An 11253-nucleotide genomic window follows, 5' to 3' on the forward strand; every position below is an offset into this window, starting at 1 on the left:
CTCTGCCAGTCGACTGCTAAGAAATTAGGAGTGTTGAAAGCCTGGAGAAATGGAGAGACAAATCTTCAAAAGGACAATTTGAGGAGGTACAAATTGGAACCACAAAATCTGCATTCCTGTTCTGCATCTGCAGATAATGGCAAGCACCTGTGGTGCCAAGTGGGGATGGGGCAGGCTCCTCCAGATCCCCCTCCAAGGGGCAAAGCTTGGGATGCTGCAGAGATGCTCTGTGTGGTGGAGAAGAACCATCAGGACCCAACTTCTGCAAAGTGATGGGCAGATGATGTCTGAAAGGCGGTGAGAAGATATGGATAAGTAGATGGAGAGAGGAGAGGAGAGGAGAGGAGAGGAGAGGAGAGGAGAGGAGAGGAGAGGAGAGGAGAGGAGAGGAGAGGAGAGGAGAGGAGAGGAGAGGAGAGGAGAGGAGAGGAGAGGAGAGGAGAGGAGAGGAGAGGAGAGGAGAGGAGAGGAGAGGGGAGGGGAGGGGAGGGGAGGGGAGGGGAGGGGAGGGGAGGGGAGGGGAGGGGAGGGGAGGGGAGGGGAGGGGAGGGGAGGGGAGGGGAGGGGAGGGAAGGGAAGGGAAGGGAAGGGAAGGGAAGGGAAGGGAAGGGAAGGGAAGGGAAGGGAAGGGAAGGGAAGGGAAGGGAAGGGAAGGGAAGGGAAGGGAAGGGAAGGGAAGGGAAGGGAAGGGAAGGGAAGGGAAGGGAAGGGAAGGGAAGGGAAGGGAAGGGAAGGGAAGGGAAGGGAAGGGAAGGGAAGGGAAGGGAAGGGAAGGGAAGGGAAGGGAAGGGAAGGGAAGGGAAGGGAAGGGAAGGGAAGGGAAGGGAAGGGAAGGGAAGGGAAGGGAAGGGAAGGGAAGGGAAGGGAAGGGAAGGGAAGGGAAGGGAAGGGAAGGGAAGGGAAGGGAAGGGAAGGGAAGGGAAGGGAAGGGAAGGGAAGGGAAGGGAAGGGAAGGGAAGGGAAGGGAAGGGAAGGGAAGGGAAGGGAGGAGGGAGAAGGGAAGAGATCCACTTAGATGCTCTGAAACGCCTTGTAGCATTTCCAGTCCTTTCTTACCCCAGAGGTAATCGCCCTGCCCGAAGCACAGAAATCAGTGGGCTGATCTCTCAGGAAGGGTTTCTGCCTTCTCACCTTACAAATGCCAAATACAGAGGGTCCGTTTTCCCTTTTGCCCCCCCAGTTTGTGCTGGCAGAAAGAAAACTGCGGCGCTTGAGTCCTGTTACTTCATCCGAGCCACTCCCTGGGTGCTGACAGCTGCGAGGCATGTTCACAGCCACGATGCATTTGGAGGGCACGACGCACACTTTGGCACTGGGGGACAAGCCAAGCTTTGCCATCAGCCCCTTAAATTACACCTCTGAAGGCACTGGCAGTGGGTTTTTTTCTGCCTGGTGATGGTTAAATTCCTTTCTGACGATGCTGGAGGCCAAACTGGCAGAGGTACAGTTAGACAGTGCCTGGAGAGCAGCTTCTGAGCAATCAGCTCTCTCGCAGAGTTCAGGGGGTCCTTATTTTCGTGGGGGAAGTGCTTTAATCAAGATTAATTTTTTCCAGTTTGCAGTAATCTGAGCTCTTCCTGAGTTTGCCTCAGCTCTCCTTTAGGATGAAATTATCAAATTTCCATGGCAATTAAGTTTGAGCCTAAGGAGTGTTCTGGGCAATGGATGGCAGGGAACAAGTGACAGTGGGTTGGAAGATCTGGATGGATGATCTCTAGGTGATGTTGCCCCAGGGAATGTGTCACTCTACAGCACATAGTTCTCATCCAAGGAGTGGCTGACCTCTTCTTGATGCTCCTGAAAATCTGAGTCTTGCACTCAGGCTCTAAGGTCTTTCAATAAGACTGAGAAAAAATAGCAGAAGAAAGCAACTTAGAGCTGAATTTAGGCTACAGTTGAGTATCCACCAAAACTCCTTTACCTTCTCAGGTGCTGGAACATGTCCAGAGAAGGGCAATGAAGCTGGTAAAAGGCCTGGAACACGAACACTATGAGGAGAGGCTGAGGGAGCTGGGGGTGTGCAGCCTGCAGAAGAGGAGGCTCAGGGCAGAGCTCATTGCTGGCTATAACTCCCTGCAGGGAGGCTGTAGCCAGGTGGGGTTGGGCTCTGCTGCCAGGCAAGCAGCAACAGAACAAGGGGACACAGCCTCAAGTTGTGCCAGGGGAGGTCTAGGCTGGATGTTAGGAGGGAGTTGTTGTCAGAGAGAGTGATTGGCATTGGAATGGGCTGCCCAGGGAGGTGGTGGAGTCACTGTGCCTGGAGGTGTTGGAGCCAAGCTTGGCTGGGACACTTAGTGCCATGGTCTGGTTGATTGGCCAGGGCTGGGTGCTAGGTTGGACTGGATGAGCTTGGAGCTCTCTTCCAACCTGGGTGATTCTATGATTCTATGATTCTGCTGAGGAGATCTTCTCAGTGCTTATCAATACCTAAAGGGTGGGGGGCAAGAGGATGGGGCCAGACTCTATTCAGTGGTGCACAGCAACAGGACAAAGGGCAGCTGGCACAGACTGGAAGTCAGAAGGTTCCACCCAAAAATAAGGAAAAATGTCTTTGCTATGAGGATGCTGAAGCATTGGACAGGCTGCCCAGAGAGGTAGTGGAAGCCTCATCCCTGGAAGTGTTTAAGGCCAGGTTGAATGGGACTCTGACCAACCTCTTTCCCTCCATCTTCCTCCTTTTCTTTCCATCTTCCTCCTTCCCTCTCCATCTTCCTCTTTTCAGCTCCATCTCCATCCTTCCTCTCCATCTCTCTCCTTTCAGCACCACTCCCCTTTCCCACTCCACACCAGATTTCCCCTTTGCCCCCAAACCCAGAGCACCTGGGTCCTGTTGCAGTCTCCTCCCACCCCAGGTGTGACCACTTTGCCCTCCCACCCCAGATGTGACCACTTTGCCCTCCCTGCCCACTCCCCTTTATAATCAGCCCCAGGAAAGGCAAGCCCCAAGCTTGCCCATCTGGGCAGAGGGATCCTCCTCAGATCATCCCTGGTGAGTGCCCCTGGTGTGCACTGGGTGAATGGTGGAGGGGATCTAAAGGCTGGGGGGCCTGGTTGGCCCCCCGGCTAGCTAGGGCAGAAACTTGATGGTCACTGTACCCACGGGTGCTGGTTGGGCCTCCTCACTTGGGCTGAGCTTTTCTGCATGGCATCTTGGCTGGCTGAGGGTCTTGCCCCAGGCTCTGGGGTGGGTACAAAAATGGTGGTGGTAGAGAAGGAGCTGCTTAGGCAGGGTGAAGGGGGATGGGGGTGATGGAGCAGGGGCTGCCTTGAGGAGATGAAGGGGGTGGGGGTGCAGCAGAAGTTCTTCAGGCACCACTCTCACTGTGAAGAACTTTCTCCTGATGACCAACCTAAATCTTCCCTGCTCCAGTTTCAAATCATTGCTCCCCCTCCTCTCACTACAAACCTTTCTAAATGGTCCCTCCACAGCCTTCCTGTAAATCCCTTTCAGATGCTGAAATGCAGCTCTAAGGTCACCCATGGCTGCTGACTGGGCCTCCTTGCTTGGGCTGAGCTCTTCTTAGCACCCTGGAGGTGTTTAAGGCCAGGCTGGATGAGGCTCTGGCCAGCCTAACCTAATGTGAGGTGTCCCTGCCCAGGGCAGGGGGGTTGGAACTAGATGCTCCTTGTGGTCCCTTCCAATGCTGATTGATTCTATGACCCTGTCTTAGCAGAGGGGTTGGAAAGATGATCTCCAGAGCTCCCTTCCAACCCCTACCACAGTGCAATTCTGGAGCTGATAATCCATTCCATTTTTCAAAGGCTTGGTCAGGGTGAGGAGGCAGAAGCAGCTACATGGTACAGCTGTGCAGCAATAACACTGACTGAAGCAGCTGGACAATGAAACTGCCTGCAGGTCTGTTTGAAAGTAAAGGATGCATTTGGGATCCTGGTGTTAGAATGTGGGAGAAAAGGGAAGGGTCACCACTCTGCTCTTACATGCCAGAGCCCCATCTGCAGGAAGATCGTGTTGGGCTTCCCTGGCCACAAAGCAGCACAGGAGAAGGGCATCTGTGAGGTGCAGGCCTGAAATCAGAGGTCATTTGCAGAGACTGGGCACAGAAAAGCTTTTTGTCAGCTGCCTTCCCACTGTAGTTCTTGCAGTGTATGTTAAAACAGAGCTAATGGATCAGCAGGGTGGTTTCCTTTCCCTGCCAAGCCTGGGAACGCTCCAGTTACCTTCTCTGCTGCTTTGCCTGCTTTACAAGGGGAGTTGAGGCATCCCTCTTGCAGTACATCCTGCTGGGGGGCAGAGATGTCCGTGGGACAGCAGTGGAGGGAGCTGTGCAGCTGGTGAAGGGACTGCAGGGACACAGCTGCCCATAAATGCTCTCATCAGGTCAGGAAGGCTCACAGGATGTCAGAGGTTGGAAGGGACCCAAAGAGATGGAGTCCAACCCCCTTGCCAGAGCAGGAGGACAGGGCAGCCCAAAGAGGTACCTACCAATAACTCCAACACAGTATCTCCTTTCCATTCTGCACTGGGGAGCAGATGGGGATGCTGAGTGCTTAAAGCTGTCAGTGGTGGCCCAGGAAAGCACCACAACTGCACCAGCCCATACCCCAACAGCATCCCCCCAGAATGAATCCCCTGGAGACATCAGCAAAGGACTGACCCCCATCCCAAGCAGCCCTGTCTTCTGTGGCAGATTGGGTTTAACCCTCTGTGGGGTTTGGGTTTAGAACACACATCCAGGCTCAGGGGAAAGCCTCTGAGTCTGTAATGTGTCTCAGCTGCTGGTTTCTGAAGCTGATGGATGCACTACTCAGCAGAGGCAGCTCTAGGAGCTGGATTTTCACAACACATGCTGTTTGACTTGGGCTTGGGTCCTATTTGTATCCTCCTGTGGTCTGCAGCAGGGGCAGAGCTGCTCCAGGCTTGCAGCTTCCCGGGCATGCAGCAGGAGGAGGCTCTGTGGTTCTCTTGCTTCCTTGCATGATGCAGCATCTGCAAAGGAGGAGAACTGCTGTTATGTGATGAGTGAGCCATGGAGAGCAGCTTAGGAGCCAAGAGGGAGGGTAAAGAGCAGAATAACTCAGCAGCTACCATGTTATTAGAAAACACATTCAAGCACTGGGCTCTGGCACATCTATTTTAAGAAGAAATATGATTTAAGTGCCCTGAAAAGACTTCTTGGTTGTTGGTGTTTTTTTGCTTTGCCTGGAAGGAAATGCTGTCTGCTGCAGCAGGGGCCACCTGTGGATGCAGCCCCAGCCTGTTGTGGGCTTACCCCAGCCATCTGAAAGACATCATTCCTCCTCTGCATTCAACCCAGGATTGTGTTACCCTGTAGTAATTCACTTGCAGTTAGCAAATGATAAATCTTTGCACAGTTGGTTGAGAAATCCAAGCTAAGAAGGTATGGAAGTGCAGTATTAAATCCAGCCCCAGCCTGTCCTCCTCACTTCAGAGCCCAATTAACAATATTAAGGGGCATGGTCAACTGCAGCCCTGTGAGAGCTGCTCCCCAAGCACACCTTCAACACAGAGATGAGCTTTGTAGCCTGCTGCCAACTGGATGTGAGGAGAAAAAATCTTCAGTATTTTTCTTCTCATTTCATGGAATCAAGCAGGTTGGAGGAGACCTCCAAGCTCATCCAGGCCAACCTAGCACCCAGCCCTAGACAATAAACCAGACCATGGCACTAAGTGCCCCAGCCAGGCTTGGCTTCAACACCTCCAGGCACAGAGACTCCACCTCCCTGGGCAGCCCGTTCCAATGCCAATCACTCTCTCTGACAACAACTTCCTCCTAACATCCAGCCTAGACCTGCCCTGGCACAGCTTGAGACTGTGTCCCCTTGTTCTGTTGCTGCTTGCCTGGCAACAGAGCCCAACCCCACCTGGCTACAGCCTCCCTTCAGGTAGTTGTAGCCAGCAATGAGCTCTGCCCTGAGCCTCCTCTTCTCCAGGCTAAACAATTTCAGTGCCATCCCTTTTAGTCTGTTCAGAATGGCAGGAGGCAGGAGGGTGAGTTTGGTCTGGAGTTGCCCCTGAGGCTGGATTTAATCCAAGCTTTGCAGAGTGACTTGGAGTTGGAAGGCTGCAGTGTCGACTCTGAAAGAAGTCCTTGAAAGCTGAATTCCAGGCAGCAGCTCAGCAGGCTCTGTGCAGATGGGCCCATGGGTGGGTTCCTGAGCAGCAGATGCAGGATGCTCAGAGGTGTTACCTCAGTTGCACTTTGCTAGGAAGAAAGGTATGAGCTGTCTCTTGGTGGATGGGTTTCTCTCAGTGAGCTGCTGTGGTTGGTGATCTATAAGCCAGAGCAGGAAAGAACAGAAAGTCACTAAATCCTGACATTTGCCCTTATCAGCAGGCATTTGTGCTGGCTTAGGAGTGTTTATCTCCCAGCTGAGCTGCTGGCTGTGCCACTGAACAGTGGCATTATCTGTTCAGCCTCTCCATAAATAGTTCAGCTTCAGGTCAGCACAAAGACAAGAATATTGTGGGGACAGATGAAGACTCAAGCATGAAAACTCTGCCTGTGCTTGCTCAGTGACTTGTAGTGAAAGTGCACATTTATCTGACCTGCTCATCCTCAGCTATGCCTACAGTTTGCTCACCAAGATACAATCTTTCATCAGCTTAGATCACATCTTATACTAGATATTGGAAAGTTCTTTTTAATCTGAGGGTGATGAGACCAGGTCAGGCTGGATGGGGCTCTGAGAGATGTGATCAAGTCAAAGATGCCTGCTCTGACAAGCAGAGGGGTGAAGAAGGTATCTGTTAAAGGTCCCTTCCTACCCAAACCTTTCTGCAGTTGTGTGATTTTAAAGGCTGAGGGTTTGTCAGGAGCCCAGTGCAGCCCCTAACCCCCATCAGACCTCCTGATGGGGCATCAGCAACTCAGACATGGGAGTGGAGTTGGTAGCTGTTAAAGGTCCCTTCTCACCCAAACTGTTCTGCCATTCTATGATTTCAAAGGCTGAGGGTTTGTCAGGAGCTCAGTGCAGCCCCTAATACCCATCAGACCTTCTCTGCACATGCTGGAGTGTGTCCAGAGCAGGGCCAGGAGGATGCTCAGAGGGCTGCAGCAGCTCTGCTGTGAGCACAGACTGAAAGAGTTGGGGCTGTGCAGGCTGCAGAAGAGGAGGCTCCCAGGGGACCTTCTTGTGGCCTTCCAGCATCTGAGTGGGGTCTCAAAAAAATCTGGGGAGGGACTTTTGAGGCTGTGAGGGAGTGCCAGGACTGGGGGGAATGGAGCAAAGCTGGAGGTGGGGAGAGTGAGGCTGGAGGTGAGGAGGAAGTCGTTGAGCAGGAGAGTGGTGAGAGGCTGGAATGGGTTGCCCAGGGAGGTGGTTGAGGCCCCATGGCTGGAGGTGTTTAAGGCCAGGCTGGCTGAGGCTGTGTGCAGCCTGCTCTAGGGTAGGGTGTCCCTACCTGTGGCAGAGGGGTTAGAACTGGCTGATCCTTGTGGTCCTTTCCAACCCTGACTTATTCCATGACTCTATCTGTTCAACAAAGATGCTTAACTTCTAGCTTAAACCCAAAAGGCTTTATCTAAAGCCAATGTGACACCCAATCAATGGGACTTATTTTTCCTGCAGAAGGACTGGAGAGTTGGGATTTAATAGGGAGAGTCAGGAGACTTCTCCTAAAGATTCCAGTTGATAGAAATGAATATTCCAACATTGTTTTCAAGCTTATTAACTGTGTCATATTGCTATTGCCTCCAGTCATTTCTGTAGAAAACAAACAAACAGCAAGCATTTGTCAGCCTCAGCACTAAACTATAGTGGCAGCAAACTTAATCTGGTGTTAATTAGGCTTGTGGAAAACTAAATCAAGCATCAGAAACCACAGATTATTTTAGGCTTCCCCTAGCATAAACACCAAGGCTTGAGGATCCATAACATATTATTTTTGTTGACAGTTTTCCACTTCTCCTCCAATTTATTGCATGGCTCTGATAGGCTGCTCCTTGATTGCTTTTTAGCTCTGTCTTCTTTTGGCCTCAGCGTGGCAGTTTGTTAATCCTTCCTATTTGTGTGTATTTAGGTGGGATTACAAACTTCAAATGCACTGTAAAAGGAACCTGTATACAACCTTTCAAAAGCACTTAAGAGGGCCAGTGACAGAGGTATTGGCCTTGCAAGGAAATCCAGAGCAGGTCGGAAATCATCCCCCGTGTTTATTTAGAAGCCATTGTTAATTATTCAGCAGGACTGAATGAAAGGGCTGCAAAATGCAAAGTGACAGAGGGGTTTGCATTCAGTTACAGCTCGGGGAGAACAAGGGAGGGATGGCTGTGCTTTCAAGTCCAGATAATTTGGGGGTGTGATTGTGTTCCTCTGCTTTACTGACCAGCTCAAATGAAACTCTTCTGCAGACAGCGTGGAGCTGTCTTGAAAGGCTCCGCGCAGAGCAGCGGCAGATGTCTTGACTTGGGAAGCAGCAGATAGAATCACACAATTGTTTAGCCTGGAAAAGACCTCCACAGGATGTGTCTTATTGGAAGAGACCTTCAAGATCATTCAGTCCAACCCTTGGCCCAGCACTGAAGGGTCAACAACAAGGCCAAGTGCAGGGTTCTGCACTTTGGCCACAACAACCCCAAGCAGCACTACAGGCTGGGGATAGAGTGGCTGAGAGCAGCCAGGCAGAGAGGGAGCTGGGGGTGCTGGTAGAGAGGAGCTGAACGTGAGGCAGCAGTGCCCAAGTGGCCAAGAGAGCCACTGGCATCTTGGCCTGGCTCAGGAACAGTGTGGGCAGCAGGACAAGGGAAGTTAGGAGGAAGTTTTTGCCAGAGAGGGTGATTGGCATTGGAATGGGCTGCCCAGGGAGGTGGTGGAGTTGCCATCTCTGGAGATGTTGAAGCCAAGCCTGGATGGGGCACTTAGTGCCATGGTCTGGTTGTCTGGACAGGGCTGGGTGCTAGGTTGGAGTGGATGAACTTGGAGGTCTCTTCCAACCTGGATGATCCTATGATTCTAAGTACCAAGTCCACAGGTTGCTTAAACATCTCCAGGGATGGTGACCCCACCACAGGCTCACAGGATGTCAGGGGTTGGAAGGGACCCAAAGAGATCATCCAGTCCAAATCCCCTGCCACAGCAGCACCATACAATCCAGCTCAGGTCACACAGCAACACATGCAGACAGCCCTTGAGAGGCACCATTCCATTGTTTGAGAGCCCTTTCAGTGACAAAATACTTCCTAACATCCAGCCTGAACCTCTCCTGGTGCAGCTTGGAACTATTTCCTCTAGTCCTGTTGTTTGACACCAAGAAGCAGCTGCCCTCTCCTCCTTCCAACCCCCCTCCAGGTAGCTGTAGAGTGCAACCTGAAAGTGTTCCATGTCTTGCCAGTGGCCAGTGAAGCTGTCTCAGGCAAGCTGATCTGTTGCAGAAACAAGAGCAAAGTTCTCCATGGGAAGCCACCTGAAGAATCAAGACTTTGCAACGGGTAGAAGCTGTTGGCCTGACAAAACCACACTGCTTTGGCCACTAAGGCACAGGCAGACACTACACCACGTGGCAGTGTAGTTCTAGATCACACAGAGGCCTTGGCATGGGGATGGCTTTCCTTGCAATTCAATTCACCAAATCTGGATGGAGCAACTCAACAGTAATGGGTGAGGTCATTTTCCACTTTGAGCGAGATCCAAGCTGCTGTTGCTGCTTCCTTGCTTGCTCAGAAAGACAAGAAGATCTGGAACATGGGGAGTGCACTGAGCAGACAGCTTTGCAAGGGGAGTTACCTCCTCTTCCTCAGTGTGAAGACCCCAGTCTCAGAATAGGCAGCTGCAAGGATGTAGAATCATAGAACAGTTGAAGTCGGAAGGGACCTCAAAGCTCAGCCAGTTTCAAGCCACTAGAACAGGTTGCTCTAAGGCCTCATCCAACCTGGCCTTGAACACCTCCAGGGAGGTTGTGGAGCACAGAAGCACCCAATGTGATCAAAGATCACATTGGGTGCTTCTGTGCTCCACAACCTCCCTGAGCAACCTGTGCCAGTGTCTCACCACCCTCACTGCAATGAACCCTTTCCTAATACCCACTTTGAGTCTCCTCTCTGCCAGTTCAAACCCATTCTTCCTCATCCTCTCGTTACAATCCCTTGTCAATAGTCCCTCCCCAGCCCTCCTGCAGCCCCCTTCAGATACTGCAAGGCCACTCCAAGGTCTCCTGGAAGCCTTCTCTTTTCCAGGCTGCAGAGCCCCAACTCTTTTATCTACAGCAGCCCTGTGCTGGCTATAGATTAACACTTGCCAGACACCACTTTCCCCTAGTTTTCCATTCTTCCTCAAGCCTCTGTTCCCATAAAAGTTAATATCAATGGGTTGGGAAAGCACTCAGTGTTCACTGATCAGGACGAGCTGATTCTCAAGCTGATTTGCATTAATTTTGAGAGTCAGTTTTTATTTGTTCCCCTTTTCTTTCCAGGAAAAACTGAAGTCATATGAAAGCAAACCACACCCAGCCTGGTTTTGATCACTTGGCATCCTCAGAGCCCAGCTCCTCAAAGTAAATATTTCCTATGAAGATCATGAAGGGTGCGACCAGCATGTAAGGAACAGCAAGAGGAAAGTACAGCTTTAAACCTAATCCCACATCATGCTGCATTCATTAAGGACTTGCCATTGGAGCTGGACTAGGAATACATCCAAATGCACGGAGCACAAGGATGTTCCAGTGTGTTAAATGCTTCTGAAGCAGTACAATTAACCCCCCCCCCCCCCCGCCCCGAAGTGCGATGTGTGGCAAAGGTGGCAGCAGCTGCTGCCTGTGCAGTCACTGATACCTTTTCAGGTGGGCACAGGAAGGCAGGAGGGGCTGAGAGTTTGTGTTCTGCTCACAAGCAAGCCCCAAGCTCACTGGCAAGATATCCCACATGGGCACACATGAGATAGCTTGGATTGGATGATGATATGGACAGAGGAATTGAGTGTGCCCTCAGCAAGTGTGCACAGATGGCACTAAGCTGTGTGGTACAGTCAACCTGCTAGAGGGACCTGGACAGGCTGCAGAGGCAAGCCCAGGTCAACCTCAGGACATTCAACAAGGACAAGTGTAAGGTCCTGCACCTAGGTGGGCACAGTCCCAGGCACAACTCCAGGCCGGGTGGGGAACAGATGAGAGCAGTCCTGAGGAACAGGACCTGGGGGTCTGGGCTGATGAAAAGCTCCACAGGAGCCTGCAGTGTGAGTGCAGCCCAGACACAACCCTGTGCTGGGCTGCAGCAAGAGCAGTGTGGGCAGCAGGGCAAGGGAGGGGATTCTGCCCCTTGGCTCTGCTCTCCTCACACC

At 51.9% G+C, this 11253-nt stretch overlaps 1 long non-coding RNA gene across 1 annotated transcript; it reads left to right on the forward strand.

Moving 5' to 3' along the window:
* Positions 1-2935: 2935 nt before the first annotated feature.
* On the forward strand, positions 2936-10907 carry LOC135183657 (uncharacterized). The gene is made up of 2 exons (XR_010305637.1): positions 2936-2989; positions 10391-10907. It is a non-coding gene; the product is annotated as an uncharacterized LOC135183657 (long non-coding RNA).
* Positions 10908-11253: the final 346 nt, after the last annotated feature.

This window comes from Pogoniulus pusillus, chromosome 19, assembly GCF_015220805.1.
Source record: "Pogoniulus pusillus isolate bPogPus1 chromosome 19, bPogPus1.pri, whole genome shotgun sequence".
NCBI lineage: Eukaryota > Metazoa > Chordata > Aves > Piciformes > Lybiidae > Pogoniulus > Pogoniulus pusillus.